At 47.2% G+C, this 27,341-nt stretch overlaps 1 long non-coding RNA gene across 1 annotated transcript; it reads right to left on the reverse strand.

The window, feature by feature from the left end:
* Positions 1 to 169: 169 nt before the first annotated feature.
* On the reverse strand, positions 170 to 27,335 carry LOC147350953 (uncharacterized). The gene is made up of 2 exons (XR_015147049.1): positions 27,194 to 27,335; positions 170 to 593 (listed from the first exon to the last, which is right to left on the reverse strand). It is a non-coding gene; the product is annotated as an uncharacterized LOC147350953 (long non-coding RNA).
* Positions 27,336 to 27,341: the final 6 nt, after the last annotated feature.

Genomic DNA, 27,341 nt, shown 5'->3' on the forward strand with positions numbered 1-27,341 from the left:
TCTTTTCTTTACAAATTGGGAGGTTTGAGGCAACTCAGCATCCATCGAAGCAATCGGTGTCATTTTTTCCAACAGCAATATTTAAAATTCAGTTATCTACATTACATATCTACATAAATTACCTATTTGTTTTAGATGTAATGCTTTGCACACGTAACAGACGACAGTATCGTGTAAACATAGCCTTTATTTTTAGATTAATTTGTGCTTTTATTTGCCAGTATAATTTAACTGCAAACATTTCTGATGTAAAAAATACATTTAACATCACAATCCAACAAGTGAAAGTGAAAGTCGCTCAGTCGTGTCCGACTCTTTGCGACTCCATCGATGATACAGTCCATGAAGTTCTCCAGGCCAGAATACTGGAGTGGGTAGCCTTTCCCTTCTCCAGGGGATCTTCCTAACCCAGGAATGGAACCCAGTTCTCCCACATTGCAGGCGGATTCTTTCCCAGCTGAGCCACAAGGGAAGCCCAAGAATCCTGGAGTGGGGAGCCTATTGCTTCTCCAGGGGATCTTCCTGACCCAGGAATTGAACTGGGGTCTCCGGCCTTGCAGGCGGATTCTTTACCAACTGCGCCTCGGGGAAGCCTGGATCCAACAGACATACACACACATAAAAGTGAAACAAAAGTCAAGTCGAAAACATCTACCCTGAGTGTTATTTATGTTTTTTGAGACTTTTTGTTAAAGCAGTTTTAGGTTTACAACAAACTTGACAGGAAGGTATATAAAGTCCTCATTTACCCCCTCACGTGCATAACCATTATCAACAGTTTCTTTCTTTTAAAAAAAATAATTATTTTAATTGGAAGCTAATTACTTTACAATATTGTAGTGGTTTTTGCCAAACATTAACATGAATCAGCCACGGGTGTAACAGTTGCTTTTTAAACCAGAGATAAACTGCATTGACACTTCACCATCCCCAAGGTCCTCATAAACATAACTTTTACATGTACTGGAAAACCAAAACATCCATGTGACCCATTTTATTCTAATATTCGCTTTATTTTAGTGGTCACGTTATCCCTGAGGTCTCCCTATCTTGGCAATGTCAATCTGAATAAGCAGATCACTGGATTTCCAGGACTTTCCCACTTGTGAAAGTATGTTACCTCAGGCTGTGTTGATTAGCTGTGTTTACATTCCAGTAGCTGAAGAAACACTGCAACCAACTGATTTGTTTTTACACATATGAATCAAAACTGAACATGACTTGACTTTCCATTTAAATACTGTAGCACTCAGGTTGGTGTTCTGTTGCATTAAATGTCAGGCACGTCGTTAATTTGCCGTATCAGTGTTCAAGTCTGTAACTGAAGTAATCTCTTTGATCATGTGTCCTTAAGGCAGGGGAATACCCTGACTTAATTAAAAAGAGAACTTCAGGTGATGAGTATGTCTTTGCAGAGAATGTCTCCTTGCAGATACAGTGAATCAAAAACAACAATAATCAATTCAGTGAAATCTTAAGGTTAGAAGAAACATTTGTAATTTTAAAATGAATATACCATTCGTGTCATTAGGCAATGTGAGTTCATTACATTTGCTCTGATGGGATAAAATAAGTTTTCTGATACCAACATAGCCCTTGATTTTATCCTGAACTATGATCTTAGGGAATTCTCGTAACTGATAACTGCTTCAGTTTATTTTTATCATAGTGAAACTGAGTCCCCCTAAAATAGAGTTCCCTTGCCAAGTTTATGATTAACTTCTTTATCCAAAACTGAATTCCTTTTCTTGTTGCATTCTAGTTCCCCTCAGGATTGAGGGGTAGCAAAGAAAGAGGGGGATTAAAATTGAGCAAGACCCTGCAGGGCCCACCTGGGTACAAAGGCCCCCAGGTACCCCCACTTCTTGTTTGCAGAAAGAGCCGTTGATCTCCTAGGCATTCTGAGCTCCAAGGAGCAGACTCGAGCAGTTAGTAATTAGGAAGGTGAGGGAACGCAGAAATAAGGAAAAGCGGTCAGGGAGTAAAAGGAATGGCGGCTTAAACAACAGTTCAGGGATGGGTGCAATGGATAAGAACCCTCTGCCAATGCCAGGGATGTGGGTTCGATCCCTGGTCCAGGAAGATCCCACATGCCGCAGAGCGACTAAGCCTGTGAGCCGCAACTACGGAGCCTGTGCTCTAGAGCCGGGGACCGTGACTCCTGAGCCCTTGGGCCACACGCCCTAGAGCTGGTGCATCCCAGCAAGAGAAGCCAGCCCAGTGAGAAGCCTGTGCGCAATAAAGAGAAGCCCCACAATAAAGAGGGTCCCTGCTCACTAGAGAAAGCCCCAGCAAAGCAGTGAACACCCAGCACAGCCAGCAATAAACAAAAAGCAAAATTATTAAAAACAAAAAACAAGAGCTCAGTGATAAAACAGACTCCGAGCTCCTCCTCTGGGACGTACAGAACAATCTGACACTTTGGAGTCATTCTGTAGATACTAAGCCACCCGCCTCCCTTGCCTCCCCACCCTCTGCTCCCCCCGCGCCACCGCCCCCCCCCCCCCCCCCCCGACCCAGGTGGAGGAAGGTGCAGGCACACGGAGCCCTGGCTGGTTGGGACAAAAAGGATGATGATTAAGATTCCAGAAACATCACCCTGTGACCTCACTACCAACCAAACAGAAAGGCGTGCACCCTGCAAGCGTCACTGGAAATGCTGCCTTTAAAGGAAACCTTGCTTCTTCAAAAGCCATAGGGGAGTTTGGGCCTTCTGAACAGAAGCTGCCTGTCTTCCTTTCAGGGTGGCCTGCAATGAATGCTGGACTTCCCTTGACCTCAGCCCAGGGTCAGCAGACTGGCTTTGCTGTGCAAGCTGGAAGTGCCTGAAAGAATCTGCCTGCCAACGCAGGAGATGCGAGTTCGATCCCTGGGTCAGGGAGATTCCCCTGGAGGTGGAAATGGCAACCCACTCCAGTATTCTTGCCTGGCTGGCTACGATCCACTGGGCCGCAAAGAGTCAGACACGACTTAGTGACTAAAAACAACAAACAGCAACAGAAATGCCTGGAGATGCAGAGGCTCAAGAAAAACAACGCCTGGAAAAATACGCAGTGGAGTTTGCAGGGTACTCACTCCACTGCTCACAATTCTGCCCCCGGCAGAAGTCACCCTCTTGCTGAAGATGCATTAACAATGTGGGGGAAATAAAAGAAGAAACGGCAAATCAATGGATCTAAAAAATGAAGTTGAACTTTCAGCTGCCCTACCTTTTGCCTCCCAGCCTACTTTACCATCTAAATAGATAGACTTTGCAAAGCAGAGTGAAAGATATTTTATTTTAGTATGTATTTCTATGTTACTCCATGGAACAAAGAAACCTGAGCTGACGATGATGAAAGATATAGTTTGGATAAACTGCTTTACAAGGAAGGAATCCTGTTTAGAAGCTTATTACAGGCTGGAACTGGTTGGCTGCAAGTTTACTGCACCCTTGGAACAGGTTTTCTAGGAACAAGACTGGCTTTCATCAAGCTATACGGAGGTTGTTGGAGAAGATGGAGACAGAAGGATTGAAGGGGCAGGAGAAACATCGTCAAAGAATTTCTCTCCCTAGATGTCATGAGCAAGATAAAACGCACAAAACAAAGAAGTCAGTTCAACCAACATTTATGAAACGCGATGTGCCAGGAGCTCTTTTAGCCAGAAAAATCTCTGCTGCCCTCGTGAAGCTTACCTTGGGAGGCAGCAGAGCAGGACAGAGTCTGTGAATCAAATGAAGAAGTACATGTGCTGTGTATTAGAAAGTGACAGATGCCAGGGAGGAGAGACGAAAACAAGGATTCAAAGAGCTCGATCAGAGAAGGTCACTTTGAGGGGATGTGTGAGCAAAGGTTTAAAGAAAGAGAAGAGGCAAACCCTGGGCAGAATAGAAGAATAAAAGGCCCCGAGGCAGGGAACCCCTGGGGAGCCTGGGTACCAGCAAGGAGGCCAGCAGGTCTTGGTAGGAAGAGCTCAGAGGAGCGAACTGGACCAGGTCGGGGCTGAAACAGGGATGAGGACTCAGGCACAGCCTAAGGGCCAGCCAGGCTGGGAGAGGCTGCAGCTTTCCCTCTCTGAAGATGGGGGGCGGGTCCACTGGGGAAGTGAATGGAGCAGTGTAACCTGGCAGGTTTGAAAAGGACCACGGAGCTGGGGATGGGGGAGGACAACTCAGAACAGTCAACAGGAAGTCTGCGCCAGTGGCAGAGAACCCGCCCGCCAGTGCAGGAGACGGGAGATACGGGGCTCAGTCCCTGGGTCGGGAAGATGCCCTGGAGGAGGAAACGGCAGCCCACGCCAGTATCCTTGCCTGGAGAATCCCATGGACAGAGGAACCAGGCGGGCTGCAGTCCATGGGGGTCACAAAGCCACAGGACTGAAGTGACTTAGCTGCATGTAAGAGAGAGAAGCATTTAGTTTAACTCCCGGGCTTCCCCACCCAGCCCCCTGTAGCCAAAAAGCCATCCTGAAAAATCTCCCCCACCCCTAAACCTGGATCACGTTGAGTGGGTTCACTTTACTTTTTTTCTCTGAGGATTAGTAAAACAGTTTCTTTTGGGTTCTGCACCCAGTTCCAACGAGTGGGCAGGGGGCAGGGGTCCTCATCACCAAGCAGCACTCAGGGTGCCAGCTGGGGGCACTACGGCAATCTCGACACGACAGGCACACCTCCCCTTGCTGCACTTGTTATTTTCTACAGGTTGAAGGTTGTTGGCAATCCTGCATCCAGCAAGTCCGCGGGCACCATTTCTCCAGCAGCATCTGCTCAGCGTGTGTCTGTGCATACGTTCTGGTCATTCTCACGTCTATGCCACGTTTTGGTCATTCTCACAGTATTTCAAAGTTCTTCATTATTATAATATTTGTTAGGCTGATCTGTGATCAGTGATCTTTGCTGTTACTACTGCAAAAAGATGACTTGCTGAAGGCTCTGGTGATCGGTCACAATCTTTAATAGCAATAATATATTTTTAAATTAAGGCATGTACTTTTTAAGGGCTTTCCATGTGGAACCATGGTAAAAAAATCCATCTACCAATGCAGGAGACGCAGATGTGGGTTTGATCCCTGGGTCGGGAAGATCTCCCAGAGAAGGAAATGGCAACCAACTCCAGTATTCTTGTCTGGAGAACCCCATGGACAGAGGAGCCTGGTGGGCTACCGGCCATGGGGTTTGTAAGAGTTGGACACGACTTAGCGACTCAACAACAGTAACTTTTTAAAGACATCATGCTATTGCACACTTAGTAAACTGCAGTATAAACATAGCCTTTTATGGGAAACCAAACATCCGTGTGACTCACTTTCCTGTGGTAATCAATTTATTGTGGTGACCTGGAATTGGACCTGCATTACCGCTGTGGTCTGCCTGTACCTTCCTGGAGACAGCGTGAGAGTCCATGGGATTCCACAGAGGAAGGGCTCCGAGCCCCAAGACCGTCCTCCACTTCAGGTGCCAACTGCAAGCCCCGCTGATCACCGGGCTTCAGACCAACTGGCTATCAATCAGACGTTTCCACATCCTCCTCCTGGGGTTCCATTGATTTGCTACGGCGGCTCACAGAACACTGGAAGCCATTGGCTCACTAGGTTACTGGTTTATTACAAAGGATATTAAAGGACTGAGTCAGCAGTCAGGAGAAGCAAGAGATACACAGGGTGAGGCCCTGGGCAAAGGGGCGGCTGCCCTCCTGGAGGCTGGAGCCTAGTGATACAAGCGAGCATTCTGGCTCTGCAGCCTGGAAGCCCCCCTAACCTCCTCCTGTTTTTGGCTTCTTATGGAGGCTTCATACACAGGCACGGTTGATTAAATCCCGGGTCATGGGTGATCGAACTTCCTCCTCCCTCCCAGAAATCAGGGAGTGGGCCTGTTGGTTCCCCTGGCAACCAGCTTCCAACCTTAGGTGCTTTCCAAAAGTTACCTCGTCAACATAAACCCAGCCTCCGGGAAAGAGGCTTGCCACGAATAACAAGACAGCAGTTCCACTTTTACGCCTCTGAAAGTCTGGCAGCAACTGAGGACAAGACACTGAACATTGTTACAAAAACGCTGCCCTTTCTCTCATCACTCAGGATGCTGCGTCCAAGGGTCTGGGGCAGCGGTGAGCCGGGAATTGTGGATGGAGGACAAATACGTGTGAGAAATATATTTTGGTCATCCGAGGGGCCACACATGTATATTTTCCATAAATCACGATATTGCACGGCTGTCCAGGGTGAGGGAGTGAGATCAGAAGAAGGAACGAGGAGCCTCACTTGGGGACGAAGGCTCCAGGGCCACGCTCTGCATCTCAGAAACGGTCCAAGTGTTGAATGAACAGGTATGACGCGCGGTGGGAAGAAGTCGAGAGGCTACCACGTTACATCCGGTGAGACAGAGGCACCCCAGCCTTCAACAGCCTTGTGCTGCTTCGTAACTGTGCAAACATCCTACTAAGGGCAGAGGAATACAGCCTGCAAGGGGCACAGAGCCACCTTACAAGAGACGCAGCTTGAGAACAGAACACAAAGGGAGTTTTATTGACCAAGGAAAGCCATCATGAGCTTGGAAATATTAGTCGCTCAGTCGTGTCTGACTCTTTGCAACGCTATGGACTGTAGCCCGCCAGGCTCCTCTGTTCGTAGGATTTCTCAGGCAAGAACACTGGAGTGAGCTGCCATTTCCTCCTCCAAGGGACCTTCCCGACCCAGGAATCGAACCAGCTTCTTGATTCTCCTGTATCGCAGGTGGATTCTTTACCTGCTGAGCCATTGGGGAAGCCCCCTTTAAAAGGCATAATGTCTCTAATATAATATTTTAAAAACTCACACCTGTGCTTTAAAAAAAAACCCTTAGAGATATGTTTCAGGAAACGAGTTTCCTTGTGGTAAAGAGATGTGAAGTCCAACAATTCCTTCAATTTCACTTCCTTTTATTTTTCTTATCCTAGATTCAATAAAATCTACTACTTTAATTACAATAACATTTATGGTGACCATCTTTACAAAAGTAATTTTATCTTTCAATCTACTCATCCATTATCAATACTTTGCCTATATGCAAAAAAAGTTTCCCAGGCATCAGTGATGTATAGAACATTGATGAAGGTTGAAACAAAAGTTTTACAATACTCACATACTTACACTTTTCTTGTCTAAATTACTTCAAAATAGCATGGATAGTTTTAAAGATTATTTTATTGTTCTTCTTATTATATATTACTTATTTTTATTTTTTTGCTGTGCCGTGAGGCATGTGGGATCTTAGTTCCCTGATCAGGGATCAAACCCAGGCACCCTGAATTGGAAGCACAGAGTTTTAACCACTGGACCATGAGGGAAATCCCAGCATGGATAATTTTTAAAAAGTAATATAGCAAAATAAATATGAGAGGATATTTACATAATTAATTGTAGGTGATGGAAATAAAGGCTGATCTGCACCGTGGACAGGCATAGCTCGGACGCACCAATGAGCCCCAAGCCTTCAGGTCAGTTTGAAGTGTCCTGCAGTTGGTAAAACACTCTCTGGTCCTGGCAAATCTCTTTAGAAGGCCACCATCCTGAGAGGCCCTGGAGAATGCCCACCAAGGTTTTCAAAGACAACGACCAGCATTCCATCAACAATAACCAAGACCCAAGGTAACAAGGAAACATGAATGATATCCAGCAGAAACAGCCCCACAAATAGCCAGATACAGCTTATAAGACAAACATCCGCAGCATTTAAAGGAATAAATGACACACTTGGAAAATATTTGCAGGCAACAGGCAAGTAAAAGCATGACCTTGCAGTTCTGAAAAAGAACCAAGTGGCATGTCTCAAAATAAAAAATATATATATAATGACTGGAACTAAAAACTCCATAGCGAATTCCCTGGTGGTCCAGTGGTTAAGACTCTTTTGCTGATTTTATTGCTGAGAGCCCAGGCTGGATCCCTGCTCAAGGAACTAAGATTCCATGAACTGCACGGTGAGGTCAAAAAATAAAAACAAGGGAAAAAAAAAAAATCAAAAGCTCAACAGATGTGTGAAGAAGCAGATAATGCAAAGTAGAAGAATTAGTTCATGAGGAGATTGAAGCATTTACCCAGAATTTTAATACAGAGTAGGAAAACAAAGTGGAAAATACAGAAAAGAGCTTAAGAAAGGTGGAGAACTCTATGTTTGATGAGTTACAGAAGAAGAGAGAAGGCGCAGAGGCCAATTTGAAGAGATAATGGCTGAGAATTATCCAGAACTGATGATGAGGTCACCAGGTCACAGACTCAAGTGTCGAAGTGCCTCCCAAGAAGTGTAAACAAGATAAACACACATGTATAATCATATATATGTATATAGAGTCTGTATAACATATATAAGAAAACATGAATTTTTGCCTAGCTAAAAAGTTTATGACATTTGGACTCCACTTGTTGGACTTAGTATGAAGAGAATCCTAGATTCTAATTAAAAAAAAATAGATACAAAACAAGCAACAAAGGTTTACTGTATGACCCAGGGAATTATAGTCAAAATCTTGCAATAACCTACCATGGAAAATAATCTGAAAAATAATATATGTGTACATATATAACTGGAACATTGTAAGTCAACTATCAATAAAATACATATATTAAAAAAGAAGAAGATAAATATACTCATGCATTTGAGTGTGTGAACTACAAGCAAGCTGGGGTAGCCAGACTGATTTCAAAAAATCACATTTGTTGTTCGTTGTTCAGTCGCTCAGTCGTGTCTGACTCTGTGACCCCAAGACTGTGGCCCGCCAGGCTCCTCTGTCCATGGGCTTCTCCAGGCAAGAATACTGGAGTGCATTGCCGTGCCCTCCTCCAGGGGATCTTCCCGACCCAGGTATCGAAGCCACATCTCCTCCACAGCCACTGAGTCACCAGGGAAGCCCTTGTGTAGGCATGAGCACCGTACAGCCCAGGACTTAATTCCAGAGCTGCTGAGATTAAACTGCTGGCCAGTGTGGGTACATCTGGATCTGATACCAATCTTGCCCTTCCTTTGTTGTTCAGGCTCCAATCCTGTTTTGTGTCCTTGTTTACATTGATCTATGACAGGTCTGGTGAAGAACCTGTCTGCCAATGCAAGAGACATAGAAGATGCAGGTTTGATTCCTGGGTCGGGAAGATCCCCTGGAGGAGGAAATGGCAACCTGCTCCAGTCTTCTTGCCTGGAGAATCCCATGGACAGAGGAGCCTGGCGAGCTATAGTCCATGGGGTTGCAAAGAGTCAGACACGACTGAAGCGACTGAGCATGCATGCATGCACAAGACAGGCCTGTCACTTCTTTGCTCCAGGAAAGGGCATCTCAGACTACAGTGACTCAAAGTTCACGCAGTCTTGATGGCATTTATTTTTTGGTACCGTTATCCAAACCTCCCTACCATGTTCATTCCCTTCAGGAATGCATTCTCTTCCGAGTTGTCTGATGCAGCTGCTCCTGATCTTGGATGTGACAAGTCACCTGGATGGAAGGTGACATCCAGGAAGCATTCACAGGGGGGATTCCATCTCAGTGTAACCTTGAAACTTGCAGGCAGGGCATTCCAGGATCGAGGAAAAGACTGCAGGGCTTGAGAACACATTTTGCCTGGTTAGCAGGAAGGGCTCTTTGGAGGGTGTGCTGTGCCATGCTTAGTTGCTAAGTCATGTCTGACTCTTTGAGACCCCACAGACTGTAGCCCGCCAGGCTACTCTGTCCACAGGATTCTTCAGGCAAGACGACTGGAGTGGGTTGCTATGCCCTCCTCCAGGGGATCTTCCCAACCCGGGGATCGAACCCATGTCTCCAACATTGCAGGCGGATTCTTTACCGTCTGAGCCTCCAGGGAAGCCCTGGTGGAGGACAGAGGGACAGGTTAGTGCAGGCAGGAAGCAGATTAGCACCAGCCTCACCTTCCAGGGTAAAGAGTGAGCGTTCCAGCCGGCAGGTGAAGGCGTGCAGGTGAAGGCGTGCAGTGGTGAGCAGTCGCTGGTGTGTGAGAAGGTTTGCATAGCAATTCAGGCTTTATTTTCGCTGCAGCAACAATGGCACCCCATTCCAATACTCTTGCCTGGAAAATCCCATGGACGGAGGAGCCTGGTAGGCTGAGGTCCATGGAGTCACTAAGAGTAGGACACGACTGAGCGACTTTACTTTCACTTTCCACTTTCATGCATTGGAGAAGGAAATGGCAACCCACTCCAGTGCTCTTGCCTGGAGAATCCCAGGGACGGGGGAGCCTGGTGGGAGGCCGTCTATGGGGTCGCACAGAGTCGGACACGACTGAAGCGACGCAGCAGCAGCTGCAGCAGCAGCAATGCAGGCGATAGACTCCATCTGATCGGGAAGAAAGGCCACTTAAGTATTAACCCTTCACTCCCCCCACTTCCACTCAACACACTGCAATCTTTTACAGGTATTTTTAGTGTGGACTGTTTTTAAAATCTTTATTGAATTTGCTACAATATTGCTTTTATGTTTTGTCTTTTTTTCTTTTTGGGGGCTGTGTGGCACGTGGGCTCTTAGTTCTCTGACCAGGGATCGAACCTGCATCCTCTGCATTGGAAGTCCCAACCACTGGAGCCCCCAGGAAGGCCCCCCACTACAACCGTTCCCGCTCCACCAGCCCCTTCGATTCCTGTCTCATTGCTGTGTTCTTCTCTTCGCCCCAGCCTCTCATTCTGCGGTGCTGACTTACTTACATGCACGTGTCCTCTACAAGACTGTAAACTTCTCTCTCTCTCTCTTTTTTGCGTAGGTGAAAGATTTTATTACTGAATTCTTTGAAAAAGCAACTATACCCACTGCAAACCTACTGAACGAGAGGCTATTAAACCATTCAGTGGGTTCTATGTGTGGGGCTGTGGTTAGAATTTCACGCTCATGGTAGGGGTTTGGCTCGTGGTTGCTACTGACACCGTTCATCAGTATGATTGCGGATGTGCTAAGCAGATGGTAAGCTTCTCGAGGGCAAGAAAAGTGTTGCGCTCACTTTCCTATACTCGGTGTTCATCCCTAGGCCCAGAGGAAAGTAAGTGTTCAATACACTCAACATCGCACGCATTCAATATTTATTGTGTGCCGACTGTGTTTCCTGGGCTTCCCAGGCGGCTCAGTCGTAAAGAATCCACCTGCCAACGCAGGAGACGTGGGTTGGATCTCTGAGTGGGGAAGATCCCCTGGAGAAGGAGATAGCAGCCTGTTTCAGTATTCTTGAATGGAAAAATCCCATGGACGAGGAGCCTGGCGGGCTACAGTCCGTGGGGCTGCAGAGAGTCGGATACAACTGAGCACGCACGCACTATGGATTTCCGAGAAAAATGCTAAATACACTGAGCGTAGGACAGCGAGCCAAACAGGAAAATCTCCCTGCCCTGGAGGAATCCACAAACGAATTCCAAGAGACACACAATAAATCAGGAAGGGAGTCAATTAATAAATGGCTAAAATTTTAGGATGTCAGATAGTGATAGAGGCTACGGTAAAAAAAAAACAAAACAGAATCAGAAGAGATGAACTCAGGGTGTGATTTGAAATTGGGTGGTCAGAGAAGGTTTTGCTGTGAAGTGGATCTCAGAATGCAGACTTGAGAAGTGAGAGGAAGCCAGGTGGACACCCGGGTGGGGCAGTGGGGAAGTTGCGGAGACAAGGGCTGCCAGGAGGCCCTGAAGCAGGACGGGCAGGGTGTTCGAGTCGCAGCGGCAGTCGGTGTGGCTGGAACCGTGACGGGCAGTCGGAGGGCAGGTGGGGCTGGCAGTGGGGGAGGGCAGGTGGGGCGCACCTTGTAGGGCTACTCTGGGGTCGCTCTAAGGACTCTGGCTTTTATTCTAAGTGGGACTCGAGGCCACCAGGGATCAGGGCAGAAGAGAGACGTGATGGAACTTGCTAATTAGGGACACCCCCACCCCCGTTGGTCCGGGGTGAGGGCCTCACCTTCCAGTGCATGGGGTGTGGGTTCGCTCCCTGCTCGGGGAGTTAAGATCCCCTCATGCCTTGGGGCCAAAAAACCAGAACATAAAGCAGAAGCAATATTGTAACAAATTCAACAAAGACTTTAAAAACGGCGCCCATCTTTCAGGTGTGGGGAGAGCTCCTGCTGCAGTGTTATTCTGCTGGTTGGTCTGACTGACTCAATAAAGAACTCTTCCTGCCAACCCCTGCCCCTCAAAAGAGGGTCCACCTAGAAAAGTCTTTAAAAGAAAAAGCAAACAACAACAACAACAAAACCCTTGGTAATTAAACAGGACAGCTCTGGCAACTTCAAGAGGGAGACAGGTTCTTTTGGGTGATGGACAGGAGGTTGGGCCAGTGTTTGTCAGTGGATACGCAAAGAAGTATGGGGCCTGTGCACGACCTCCAGGTGCTTTTCTTAGACTGGATTTGCTCCCAGTGAACCAGGGTCTCTGAGAGGAGGAGAGGAGCGGAGATGCCTCCAGAGGTTGGCAGGAGCGACTGCAAACTTGGGGCCGCTGCTCTCAGAGACATACCCTGCGATCCTGTGATTCCCTGTCCAGATTACGACTCTTCTGAGAGTGCAAGACATGCTATTTGGGAAAACGTGTCAACTTGGTTTATCTTAGAGAGGCGTCCACCGTAGAGCCGTGTCCACAGTCAGGGGTGTTTCCCTCCAAAAGGTGGCTCGGGCATTAAAGAACCTGCCTGCAATGCAGGAGACCTGGGTTTGATCCCTGGGTCAGGAAGATCCCCTGGAGAAGGGAATGGCAACCCACTCCAGTATTCCTGCCTGGAGAATTCCATGGACAGAGGAGTCTGGCCAGCTACAGTCCATATAACAAAAACCTCACACTAGCTGACCTAAAAGCATTCTTTTAGTCCCCGTTTAGGTTCTGGCATTTTTATCCTCCCCTTCTTTTTTTCCCCTGCCAGTTAAATGAAGTCACAGAATGAGGTGACTGCGATTGTTGGCTATATCTGAATAAGCCTGCTGGCTTCTGAGCAGCCAGAAACACAAAGCAATATCTCAACAGCTGAGCTAATAAGAAATGAAAACTTTAAAACCAGCCCTGATTTTCTGCATTCGGGTCTAACAGACAAGGGTGCATGCATGCTGTCGCTTCAGTCGCGTCCAGCTCTTTGCGACCCTATGGACTGTAGCCTGCCAGTCTCCTCTGTCCATAGGGATTCTCCAGGCAAGAATACTGGATTGGGTGGCCAATTCTCTCCTCCAAGGGATCTTCCTGACCAGGGATTGAACCCACGCCCCTTGTGTCTCCCGCACTGGCAGGCAGATTTCTTACCCCTGGGTCACCTGGGAAGCCCAAGGGCTAAGGGTGGAGGCTCTCACACACTCTCCTGTCTCATTTTCCCCCGTGATCTCATAATGGGGTACTAAGCTTTAGCAAAATGGGCAAAAGCAGCTTTCTGCCTAAACTCCTGAGACCACAAGGTCCTGTTTTTGGCGGGAACTGTACCAAGGCTGGGTTGTGGTCCAGCCCCTCCCTGCTGGTGGCTTACACACAGGCACACCGGCGCATTTCCAGCTCTTACGTAACGGGGGCAGCGGGCGAGGGTGAGCGTGTACACATCCGAGCACTGTGTCCTTGGTCTGGAATGCAGGAGCAACAAGTTTAAGCAGGACTGTGCCCCTGCACACGGGGCCCTGCGGGGGAGCAGGTGCGGCCGGTTGGCCGCCAAGCTCAGCGCTCCCTCGGGTCAGATGTCTGGAAAAGGCAGGAAAACTGGAAAGGATCTGTGATCCCTGAAACCCGCGGATTTCCACCTCCGATTATTTGTCAGGCAGCTACGAACGCGCTAAACACAAACACTGCCTCTACCTACGTCGTGAGGGGAAATAGTTGGCCCGTAAGGCACCCCTGGCGCCTTGAAGAATAAACAAACCCGTGTAAACATTTGAGGGGAAAAAAAAAAAACCACGACAGACGAGCACACACACGGGGCTGCTTCTGAGCCCCGGAGTTCCCCGCGCGCCGGCCGCCGCCACGGGCGTCACATGAGAGGCCCGCGCGTCTCCCCGAAGCGCAACAAAACAGGGGCGCGAGGTGCCAGGGGAATTAATACGCTGTCCTCGGTCGACCTTCTCCTCACTCCCGTCTGAAGGGAACAGGTGGCTCATCCCGGCCACACAGAGCTTCACGTCCCGAGCCTGCAGCCGGGACTCTGGATCCCAAGCCATGAGCGGGACCCCGTCTGCTCAAGAAGAAAAGACGCTCGGGGTCCGAAGCGGGCGCAGCGTCCTCCCATCATCCCCCCATCTTCCACGGTCTCCCTGCTCATCACTACTTGCCCACGCTTGTCAAGCATTAATTGCCTAGGGGCTTCCGTGGCGGTTCGTCGTGGCTGAGAATCCGCCTGCCCATGCAGGAGACACAGGTTCGATCCCTGGTCCGGGACGATCCCGCATGCCCTGGAGCAACTAAGCTCGCGAGCGCGGGAGCCGCAGCTCCTGAAGCCCGCGCGCCTAGAGCCCGCGCTCCGCAGCAAGAGAGCCGCCGCCCTGAGAAGCCCCCCCACCGCAAGCAGAGAGCGGCTCCCACTCGCTACATCTAGAGAAAGCCCTCGCGGCAAATAAGATGCAGCACAGCCAAAAATTAAAAAAAAAAAAAAAAAAGATAATAAAATTACATATAAAAGAGTAATTGCCTGAGTCCACTTTCAGAATCTCGGAATAAAAGTGACACGCAGCGGGCATCCCTTCTGAGGCTCCTCGAGGAGACTCGAGAGCCCAGGGCACTTCATTATCTCGATGCGACAATGTGACTTAAAAAAAAATTTTTTTTTTGCATTTGTAAAATTGAAGAGTGCTCATAACCTTCAGGGAAATTGGTCTTTGTTCTTGGAGTCTCACAAGCGCACTGCATAAATTGCCCGCTCCAGAGAATAGAAATAGAAGAGGGGGGCGCATATGTAGCTTCCTCAAAAAATGATTTCACACGACTTGTTCCTCTGCTTCCAAAGCATTACACAGAATTGACGGGGCGGATACCTGGAAGACCGTCCACCACAGCTCTGCTCTGCATCTCCCTTATGATTTATTTTTAAAATACTTAAAGGCTCAGTTCATCTTTTGGAAGGCATTCTGATATAGACGTTTGCTCAGCTCGTGCCGCAGAAACTTTTTTTTCTTTGAAGGAATCTCAGTCACTGGGAGCATGGGATCTTAAAAATGCTTTCTTTGTTTTCTTCACTTTCTATCTACTCCAAAGCAGCACTGACCATAAATGGCTAAAATCATTCACCCAGATCAATTAAAGTTAAAAGGCTAAAAGGCAGACACTTTTAGTGAAGCAAAAAACGCAGCTTTATGTCTCACAATGTTGTCATTGTTGTGTTGTGTGTGTGTTTAGTCACTCAGTTGTGTTCGACTCTTTTGCGACCCCGTGGACTGCAGCCTACCAGGCTCCTCTGTGCATGGGATTTCCCAGGCAAGAATACTGGAGTGGGTTGCCATGTCCTATCAGGGAAACTTCCAGACCCAGGGACGGAACTGGAGTCTTGCATTTCCGGCATTGACAGGCGAGTTCTTTACCACTGAGCCACCCGGGAAGCCCTATATCTCACAACGCCTGGAGAAAATAGTAACGACATTATGCAAAGAGAGCAATAGCACGTGTTACTTACTGGCCAGGCTTTAGTGAACACTGAAAACTTCAGTACAAACCCACCAATCCTTTTGAAATTCTGCAGATTCTGACAGGATGCTTTTCATATCTGGATCTCTAGTAACACTAACAAGGGAAGAATATGTACTTCTTTTCTACATACTTTTAAAAATGCATCATGATGGAACATAAAATTTTCCAGCTAATAAAAAAAATAATTTGTCTTCAATTACTGGCTGTCTCCCTTTATCCCTGCCTAATTCCAAACACTTTACATGGATCATTTTGGATAGGTATTGAACAATTATTTTAAACACGGATTCAGTTAATAAATAAGAATTTAAAAATACTTAATAAGTGAGAATTTCTCTATTTTAAAATTATAAAATATCTGCAACACATGTTTAAATTCTCCTGAAAGTGAAAAACGAAAGTGTGTCCAACCCTTTGGGACCCCATGGGCTGTAGCCCGCTAGGCTCCTCTGTCCGTGGGATTTTCCAGTCACAATACTCGAATGGGTTGCCATTTCTTTCTCCAGGGGATCTTCCCAACCCAGGGATGGAACCTTCATCTCTTGCACTGCAGGCAGATTCTGTAGTGTCTGAGCCACCAGGGAAGCCCTTAAACTCCTGTTCTGTTTAGTTATTAAGTGATGAGGCCACCAAAGAAAACATATTTTGGTGGTTTTAAAAAGATACTTAATGTAAATGTTTAAGTCACGTGATTAGTTAATTAGTAAAACAGCTAGCAACCGGAAGAAACGGTTACAAGAAAAACGTTAGCACAAAGGCAATGCATCAGAAATATGTAGATAGAAGAAATACAACAGAAGGATTTAGAATGTGAAGGTCCCAGTGCACTCAAATGCCTGGAAAGAACTGAAATGCTATCGGCGTATTTCTTCAATAAGGAAAGCCATATCCTAGGAGCTGATCACTGCAGTCTGACAACCGTCTTCACTTCTCATTAACTACCACTCTGCCCCCTGCTGTTAGCTTTACAGGGCTGTGACACTCTGTGGTCAAAGGCCCACATAATTCATGCCCCAGCTATTCAGCTGTCCTCAAATCCAATCCACACAGTGGAGAAGAACTATTTTCTCCAGATGGTCCCCATTTCCTCTTCACGAACATCCAACAGAGCTCTGATTTGCTGCAGTAATAAAATATTTCTTCTCCCTCTCTCTCCCATGCAACTGATAAGCACTTCTGTCCCTATCTCCTTATACCCAAGGAAACATTCCTGTTGTGTTTTTTTTTAAACTTTTTTATATCATTTTAACATTCTTATCTCTTGTCTTAAAAGGTTTCTTAAAAAATTTTTTTTTTTTTTTAATCACCACTTGCTAGGACACATGTTGTTACATCTTCCGTGTACGCGGGCTAAGTCGTTTCAGTATGTCTGATTCTTTGCGACTCTGTGGGCTGTAGCCCACCAGGCTCCTCTGTCCATGGGACTCTTCAGGCAAGAATACTGGGGTGGGTTGCCATTTTCTCCTCCATGGGATCTTTCTGACCCAGGGACTGAACTGGGGTCTCCTATATTGCAGGTGGATTCTTTACCGTCTAAGTCACCAGGGATGCCCACGTTTAGGAAACGAACACAAATTTCCCACATTTTTCTTTGAGGTTTCCACGAGCATTCCAAATCTCACCAGGGTGCAGGATGGGCTGCTGACCATAGTCCACATGGCTTCCTTACGAAAAGCAGCATTTGATGTGGCTTCATACCCCCAACACATTTAACACACGCATTTTGATATTTACTTGGATTTAAAAACAAAAACAGCAACAAAAGGAGAGACAAGGCCCTGTAAAGCGGAAACCTGTAGTTTTTACCAAGTGAGCAGGATCTGGGGTTGTCTTCAATTCCCACCTAAATGTCAGTAGGTTAGGCTGCTGGACGAGGGCTCTAGAATAATTTCCAAAGATTTCCAGAGTTCCGGCAGGTACAGTCTAACATATCACTACTCTTTCACTCCTTAGACTGCAGGATACAAAGTCACCAACAGGTTTGTAGCATGTGGCTCACAGCACTGCCCAGTCCATAAGATACCATCAGCTGTTCAGTAGAGCCCCAAATAGCCAATGTCTAATATTATGCGTGTGTGCATGCTAAGTCGCTTCAGTCGGGTCCAGCTCTTTGCCGCCGCATGGACTGTAGCCCACCAGGCTCTTCTGTCCATGGGATTCTCCAGGTAAGAACACTGGAGTGGGTTGCCAGGCCATCCTCCAAGGGACCTTCCCAATCCAGGGACTGAGCCCACATCTCCTTTGTCTCCTGCATTGGCAGGCGGGTTCTTTACCACTAGCACCATCTGGCTATTAGCCCATCTAATATTATACAGTTTCATAATACTTATACTTTTGATGTGATGCTATATATTAATTTAAAGAAGACACTGAGCCTGTTTTTTTTTTTTTTCCCAGTGAGGCTAGGGCATATCATTTAATAGTGAAATTACATAAACATACATCTGCCATTTTCCAACTGAGCATATTTGTGTATAGTCAGTTCCATGGTGACTGCTGAAGGCTTGTCTATACAGATTCAGTTCCCTATCTGAACCAATGAGAATCTAGTAAGACTGTTTTCTTTTTTTCCTTTTTAAAATTTTATTTATTTTTAAGCTTTTTTTTAAATTTTGTATCAGGGTATAGCTGATTAACAATGTTGTGACAGTTTCAGGTGGGCAGCAAAGGGACTCAGTCGTACACACACATGCATCCCAAATCCCTTTACCACTCAGGGTTCCATGTTACGTGGAGCAGAGTTCCCTGTGCTATACAGCAGGTCCTTGTTGATTACCCATTTTAAATATAGCTGTGTGTACATGTCCATCCCAAACTCCCTAACTATCCCTTCTCCCTGTCCTCCTGAACCAGTTTTATGAGTTTGTGCCAAAAATAAAATGATTAATCTACCTATATCAAAAAGAGAGTTGGAACTTCCCAGGAGGTCCAGTGGTTAAGAATTTGCCTCCCCACGCAGGGGGCACAGGTTCCATTTCCAGTTGGGAAAGTAAGATTCCACGTGCCTTTGTTGCCGAAAAGCCAAGACTTAAAACAAATTCAATAAAGACTTAAAAAAAAGGCCCATATCAAAAAGATCTTTCAAAAGAAGGGTAAATATGATAAATATGAAAAATCAGTAGTTTTTCCTGTGATCTTGCCACACGTTGTTGCCAATAAAACATTCTCTTTGGCCACTAATCCGAATGGAACAATTTAAGAACCAGCTGATTTATTATACTGTCTATAATTACTTCTATACCACGGTAATTCAGTTTCTTACTTTCCTGTGGGCTTTCTATAACTTGCATATATTACCTATCTAAAATATTTCCCAGAATATTTTATAGTTTTTTAAAAGTGCAGCAGGTCAGTCTGACCTGAATTATTCAGGCCTGTGACTGAAGCCCAGAACCATCTATTAATATCAATGTAAACAGATCAAGGAGATTTGAAGGACACAGCATTGCCTTATATCAGTGTTTCTAGCTCATCCTCAGATAGCCCAGCAAATAGCCAATGGTCACAGAGCATTGGCCGAGGTACAGAGAGTAAAGGAGAGACACAGATTTATCCTGAACTGAGCCTGTCCCACGAATAACAAATAGAAAATGAGGTAAAATGTTACCAGATTACTCTCAGCCTGAATAAGGCACTTCTCCAGGGCGTTTTAAAAAGTTACCTAGCTTAAGGCTAGACTGGACAACTTAAAGGAAGGAACCAGGAATCAGAAGACACACTTTCACATCTGTAGTCAAGACAGTTTTAAATCACAAGATTTTCCACCTTGGCCAAAGGAAGCAGTGCCACGAGGTGACGAGGATAAACCGGGATGCTGGAACAATGCCGCCCAGGGTGTCACTGTAGGCATAAAACGACACAGCAGACGGAAGGAGCTTGAAAGCCTTAAAATGTCACAAAAGTGTTATTAAAACAGCCGCAGGATTTTAAGCTTCTCAGACCGGGGATCATACTCTGTCCATTTTCCTAACCTACATCAGACCTGTTACAACTGTGAAGTGAGTGAAAGTTGCTCAGTCAGCGCGACTCTTTCATGACCCCATGGACTGTAGCCTGCCAGACTCCTCTGTCCATGGGATGATTCTTCAGGCCAGAATCCTGGAGTGGGTAGCCATTCCCTTCTCCAGGGGATCCCAACCCAGGGATTGAACATGGGTCTCCTGCATTGTAGGCAGATTCTTCACTGTCTGAGCCACCAGGCAAGCTACTATATATATATGCGTGTATGTGTATGTATATCATATATATAGTAACAAGAGATTCATTGGTGAAAGGCAGAGGAAATATACAATTGACACTCCACCCTCAGGTTCAACCAACCTCGATGGGAAATAACTATTTTTAATTCCAGAAAGTTCCAAAGAGCAAAACTTGAATGTGCCACACACCTCAGCAATTACTGACATAACACCGACATTGTATTTACAACTATTTGCATAGCAGTGACAGTGTATTAGGTGGTATAAGTTTTCTGGAGATGATTTAAAGTATATGGGAGGATGAGCATGGCTGCATTTTATCTAAGGGACTTAAGCGTCTGCGGATTTGGGTATCTGTAGGGGGTGGGGCAGGGGAAGGGTCCTGGAACCAATTCCTTGCAGATAACAAGTGACAGCTGTATGCATAAGTGAGATCAGACAAGATTCCAGTTTCTTCTCTTGATCTAGCAGGATCTGAAATCTTTTTTGTTCCCTGTATTACTTAAATCTGGGCTTCCCTGGTGGCTCAGTGGTAAAGAATCCTCCTGCCAGTGCAAGAGACATGGGTTTAATCCCTGGGTCGGGAAGATCCCCTGGAGAAGGAAGTGGCAATCCACTCCAGTATTCTTGCCTGGATAATTCAATGGACAGAGGAGCCCGGTGGGCTATAATCCATGGGGCTGCAAAGAGTCGGACACGACCGAGGAACTGAACAACACAGATGGAGTAGTTGTTAAAGCCACAGCCTTTCATCTTAGCCACCAGCCACATTGCCTCCGGATGAATGAACTCTGCTTTCCAGGTACTACTTAGCAAAATGTTTCACACCTAATACGTTCTCAAGATAGATTTGCTGATAGACTGGATAAACAAAATCTGATGTTTTGTTATGATAATTTGTCTGAACTTGCAAAATGACCTGAAATGCCGAATTTTACAGCAAGATACTAGTGGACATATGGCTTATAAGAGCTAACGGGTGCTGTCAGAATTTAAGGGGAGGGATGCTCTTGGATGGCTTCCCTGATGGCTTCCCACTGCCAGTGCAGAAGACACAGGAGACTTGGGTTCAATCCCCTGGAGGAGGAAATGGCAACCCAGCCCAGTGTTCTTGTCTGGGAAATCCCATGCGCAGAGGAGTCTGGTGTGCTACAGTCCGTGGGGTCACACAGAGTTGGACATGACTGAGCAAATAAGACTCTTGGATGAGACAAGAGGATGTGATCAAAGACAGCTGGGCAGAGATGACCTCGAACCTTCAATGAAAAGTAGAATTTGGAAAAATGAAGGCTTTGGTGGGGGCTAGATAAGGCTGAAGACAGAGAACAGCAGAAGTTAACACACTGAAACCTGTAAATTCATGTCCCAAGTTAAGACAAGTAATCCTGTGTTGACCAGATTGTTTAAACAAAGGAAGCTTGGAGTAGATGAGGGGGAGATAAAGCTGAACAGGTACGGTTGCGCCATATGGGGAAGAGCGCTGAAAGCCACGCTGAATCTATTTGGGGATTTCTAGAATTTCTGCCAGTCCTCATAATACACGGTCATACTTTGATACAGTAAAAAAAAAAAAAAAAAAAAAGGACTAAAAGATATTATGTAACCACAACTCACCAGCCAGTCCCCTAAACCATCTCCCATGTGGGGGTGCCCGAATATACTTAATTATATATCATATTACATTGCTGTTGTTTAGTCGCTAAGTCATGTCCAACTCTTTGCTACCCCATGGACTGTAGCCCTCCAGACTCCTCTGTCCATGGGATTCTCCAGGCAAGAATACTGGAGTGGGTTGCCATTTCCTTCTCTAGGGGATCGTCCTGACCCAGGGATCACACCAGGATCTCCTACATCAGCAGGCTGATTCTTTACCACCGAGCCACTAGGGAACCCCATATATTAATATGTAACACACCTGTTTACATCATAATTTTCTAAGACCTAGAAAACCAGATATTAGCCCTGAATTCTTAGCTCTACCTTTGATGTCTTCGCTTCCCTTGTTCCAGAGACCCAATGGACGCAGTTGGAAAACACTCATAAATGTCAGGCGTGGGTGAGTTTTGCCACCTGGGAGACAATGTTTCAAGCTGTGATACATTCCTTGTCTCACCTCCAAAGAGCTTGTGACCGTGGTCCTTGGTTGCCTTGCTGGAGCGGGGAAATAGGAACTCTTCAAATTCCTGAACAAAATGGTATTTAGGCAGTGTAGAAAAACAGAATGCATGATTGCAGCTCTCTCTCTCTGTTTTAATCCTTAGTGGTTCTAATCAGATACGTGAGTGAGCTGGGTTTAGAGGTATGAATTGTTAGAATCGGAAGGGGCCTTAGTCTGATCCTCCTTATTTTAGGAGAACAAAAAGAGGTTCAGAAAGGTGAAGTGACTTCCGAGAGAAGACTCACCTAACTTTTTCTCAGTGGCTTTCCCAGACGGTGCTAGTGGTAAAGAACACGCCTGCCAATGAAGGAGACGTAAGAAACACAGGTTTGACCCCTGGGTCGGGAAGATCCCCTGGAGGAGGGCATGGCAACCCACTCCAGTTCTTGCGTGGAGAATCCCATGGACAGAGGAGCCTGGCGGGCTACAGTTCACGGGGCCACAGAGTCGGACACGACTGAGCACTCGTGTATACCTGCGTGCTGGTAGGTAGCGCCTGGCAGGCTTTCTCAAATGCAGTGCTGTGGGCATTTGGACCAGACGCTTCTTTCTGCTGGAGGCTGCACGTGGACCGTGGTACTACGGCCACATCCCTGGTCTGTACCCACTGGATGCCACGCTCAGCATCACCCCTTGGTTGTGGTGACCCAATCCACCTCCAGACACTGTCACACATTCCCTGGGGGTCAAAATCACCACCGGTGGGGACACTGTACCCCCACCCTTCACCTTGTCCACCCCACATAATCCTCTAGAGCAGTCCCTCCAGAGCCAGGCTGCCCTAACCTAAGGGCCTCTTTCCACAGTCTCCTCCCTCTCACCTGAGGGCCCCTCCCAGGGGCTCCAGTTTCCCCTGCAGCTGTGAACTCTGGTCTCTGGAATCCAGTTATTCCAGGTCATCGTGCTGACAGGTCTCCTCTATCCCTTACTTACAGCGTGCATTTGAGTGCCTACTGTATGCTCCATGCTGGGCACGGCGGGGGGGGGGTGCAGAGATCAGTCTCCGTGATCTCCAGCAGGTCAGTCTCCCGGGGGAGACACAGGTGGCGACAAACACTGTCTGCCTCTGGGGGAGTGTCGGGAGGGTGTTGCAGGCAGGGCAATAGAAGGAGGGGATTCGCTCCTCGCCCTGAGGGCGGCCACAGGGATGATCCCAGGACGGAGCCAAGAGACCTAGAGCCTCTTCAAGGACAAATCTGAAGGAGCTAAGAAGGGAATGGATAAGGCGGGCCAGGCAGAGGGAGTGGGGTGTGGGCACAGGGCGGGAAGGAGAGGGTGGGACAAATCAGGAGAGTGCTATCGACATACATACCCTGCCACATGTGCAACAGGGCTCCCCAGGTGGCCTGGATGGTGAAGAACCTGCCTGCCATGCAGGAGATCCGAGCTCAGCCCCTGGGTCGGGAAGATCCCCCGGAGAAGGGAATGGTGATCCACTCCAGGATTCCTGCCTGGGCAATCTCTTGGACAGAGGATCCTGGCAGGCTATAGTCCATGGGGTCACAAAGAGTTGGACACAGCTGAGTGACTGACACTTCATACATGGGTGAAATGGAAGGCCAGCGGGAAGGTGCTCTACAGCACGGGGAGCTCAGCTCGGGGCCTGTGATGACCTAGAGGGGCGCGGGGAGGTCCAGGAGGGAGGGGTACGTGTGTGTATGTGGCTGATTCACTTTCTGTGCAGCAGAAACTAATGCAACATTGTAAAGCAATTATACTCCAATAAAAAAATTTAAAAATGAAGGCCAGATTTTTATTATTAGATTATCATATAATCATGTTACAAACATCTTATTTTTAGGATTATTCTGCATTCAGTTCCCATTTAGTATGACTCACTTCTATTTTTAAATTGGTCTCAATGTGTATTTGAAGTTTTTTAAATTTAATTTTTTTCTCCTTCATTATATTCTTGTTTTCGGTTTATCACTTGGTCAATTCTTATATAAACTATTAATTTTCTCAAGAAAGGCATAAATTGGAATCTACGAACATAGGAACATCTGTAAAAAACTATCAGGGTTTCATGCAAAAATGAATTAGGCAGCCATAAAAGTTAGGATCTATTTTTAAAAAAAAAGCCCGGACGGAGCAATCCTGGCTTCCGGCAGCAACACCTGTAGCAGCAACACAGCGTGAGAATGAATTGCAGAGAACTAGGACCCAGGCTTCAAGGAGCCAGGTACACCCAACTTGAGAGTTTGGCATTGCTCTCGAAGGTGACAAGAAGCTGGGAGAGACTGCCTCGAGTTCTTGTATTTGAGACTGCATTATATTCTAGAAAGATCTGAAGCACAGAAAATTTTAAAGATGAAGAATTCAAAGTAGGAGCACAGGTCACTGGAAGAGAAACACCTGCTGGCCTGCACACTCACCACCAAGGGTGGGGTTCTTCTGGTAGAAGCACGGCCACAGACTCCCCACAGACTCCGAGAAGAGGAACAGCTCCCAAAGGTACAGATGTATCAATACAACCTCCTCCTCCACCCAGGAGGGGGCTGGAGGGAGCCTGTTACCACCTGGACAAGAGAACTTTTCCTTTGGGACTCCAAGCCTTTGCAGAGAGGCTGAGTTCCCTGCGGAATTTCAAAGCATGTTTTTCCCACAAAGAAAAAACAATATATGTTGCCAATTGTAAATCACATTGAGGGAACTCTGCTCCAAGTTATGTGGCAGCCTGGATGGGAGGGAGTTTGGGGGAGAATGGACACATGGATACAGTTGGCTGAGTCCCTTTCCCGTGCAGCTGAAACTATCATAACATTGTGATCAGCTACACTTTAATACAAAACAGAAAGTTTAAAAATATATATGGTTTAATTTATGGTCAAAGGTAATCAACCCTGATTCTAAAGGAAATCAACCCTGAAAATTCATTTGAAGGACTGATGTTGAAGCTGAAGCTCCAATACTTTGGCCACCTGATGAGAAGAGCAGACTCACTGGGAAAAACCCTGGTGCTGGGGAAGACTGAGGGCAGGGGAAGGGGACGACAGAGGAAGAGATGGTTGGATGGCATCACCGACTCGATGGACATGAGTTTGAGCAAACTCCAGGAGATACTGAAGGACAGGGAGGCCTGACATGCTGCTGTTCACGGGGTCACAAAGAGTCAGACACGACTGAGCGACTGAACAGCAACCAAAGGTCAAAGGTGTTTTGCACAGGTGTGTGTGTGTGTGTGCGCGCACTGGCTGTTAAACACATCACTGTCTCTATAGGAATATGAACGGCAGACCGACCTGCAGGACATAAGCCACGTGCTGTGGACCGTGCACACCTGAGCAGAGGAAGTACAAGCACAACCACTGCAGCAAAATGCCCCAGAGGTGATGTGATTCAAGCTCTTCAGGAGAGAAGGGAGTCTGGGCCAATTCAAGAGGGAACAATGCTGCTGACCACATAAAATGCAAATGGTAGTGAGCTCAGGCCCATGTCTGCTCCTCCATCAATGCCTGGAAAAGTGAACTGGATGCGTTAAATGGATCTCCATGCCCACAGCGTCTCCTACTTAAATGAAACTTAAGGGGAAAAATGCTGGTTCAAGAAGGCTCAGATAGTATGTGCAAGAAAGGGAGGAATACACAGTACAGATTTGCTCAGAAAGATAGTGAAAGAAAGGAAGAAAGGAAAACAGCAAGTCTTTGTATCTGGGCTCATGGGACCGAGCGCCTTCCTTTTAGAGCCAGAAGCTAATATGAACATGAGGTGACCTTGATTAATTCTCACTCATGTCAGCAGAGGGGATCAACTTAAGTAAATTGATGTTAGCTCCGTGACCTACTGCATATTTGTTTTAAGAGCTGATTTGTAGCCGAAACATGGTGGCCTTCTTCCCTCTGATCCATCCATTACTCAGAAGGCCCTGGCTTCTTAGAACTCTTAATAAAATTCCAATAGTTTTCATCAGTGGTCATCAAACACAGCTGAACCCTGTTTCAAAGTGCCTCTTTTTGCCTTTCGCTACCAACTTGACCTAGCCCTAGCTTCTCCTGGCTTCAAATCTTGATCATTGAGGGCATATTTATCTTCTTAAAACAAAGCTTTGATTCAGTTACATCCCTTTCCAAAGCCGTTTCACCAGCTCCTAAGTACCTGCAGAATAAAGCCCAAGCCTCTGGCTTGGCCCCCGCTGTGAATCCCACCCACTCCCACGTCTGCATGCAGTGTAGACAGGCTTCCTTGCCCTCTCCTAAACAGGGCTGCTTCAGATGCCCACCTGGCTTCCCTGATGGCTCAGCCGGGAAAGAATTTGTCTGCAATGCAGGAGACGCAGGTTCGATCCCTGGGTGGGGAAGATCCCCTGGAGGAGGGAGGGCATGGCAGCCCGCTCCAGGGTTCTTGCCTGGAGAATCCCATGGACAGGGGTGCCTGGCGGGCTGCAGTCCGGGGTCAGAGAGCTGGACATGACACGCAGCTGTCCACTGTGCTTGTTCACGCCTCAGGAGGTTCACACTCTCAGTTCCACCCTGGACCTGAAAAGCGCTTTTCTGAGTCCGGTCCACGCAGTGAAGCGGGCTGAGCTCACTTGCAAGGAATGTCCCATCCCTGAGAAGGGGCTACATCTCTGCCCACCTGCTGTCCAGCTCCTAGCTGTGAGCATTACCGGCTGACCCCAGGTCCTGGAGAGGGCCTGGCACACTCCAGTGTTTCAACAAAACTCAGTAAACTCTGCTGAACAAATCCGAGACATCTGACTGTTAATACAGCATGACCACCCACTTTCTCCCTGAGGCCAGGGGACTTTCCTAGACCCCTTCAGGTGAGAAACAACATCTAAGCAATTTAACTCTGATAAAGTTTGCTTTGACACATAAAAAGCAGAACTTCCTCCGTGATCCTTCCAGAAACGAGAACTCCGCACCACCCCCGCCCCCCCGCCTCCACCCTGCCCCAGCACTGAATTTCAGATTCCCCAAAGCGACCTGGACCTCTGCTTACTAAATAAAACTTTGCATCTTCTCTGCAGCCACCTCCCCCTGGCCAAATCACCAGCGAATTCTGCAGGCAAGAAAAAGGTTTTTTAAAAATGGACGTTTGAGGTGGGGGAAGAGAAACGTCTTCAGGCAGGAACCGTCCAACTGGTACTGCCCTGCAAACACGTGAAGCCCGAAACTGACTTTCTGAGCCGGCCGAGTGGTTTTCAGCCAAACCAATGTTTTTTAGCTGCTGTTTCGGGGGCTTTTGGAGAACACAGATGCCCGCTCCCCTCGGCCTTGCCCGGCTTCTCCCATCACCGGGTACCGAGTGCGTGTCCAACTTGTTTACCTGGACGCAAGCTCTGCCGCCTCCAATCTTCCCGCGCAGCGACCCGCGCGACCACGTGTCCTGAAGTCAGAACCCCACGGACTCCGCGCAGGAACTACACTTCCCAGCGGCCCCCGCGCCCTTCGCAGGAAGGACGTCTGCGCACTAA

The sequence above is a fragment of the Bos grunniens genome, chromosome 19, assembly GCF_055505025.1.
Source record: "Bos grunniens cultivar Pamir isolate PY7600 chromosome 19, Bosgru_T2T1.0, whole genome shotgun sequence".
Taxonomy (NCBI): Eukaryota; Metazoa; Chordata; class Mammalia; order Artiodactyla; family Bovidae; genus Bos; species Bos grunniens.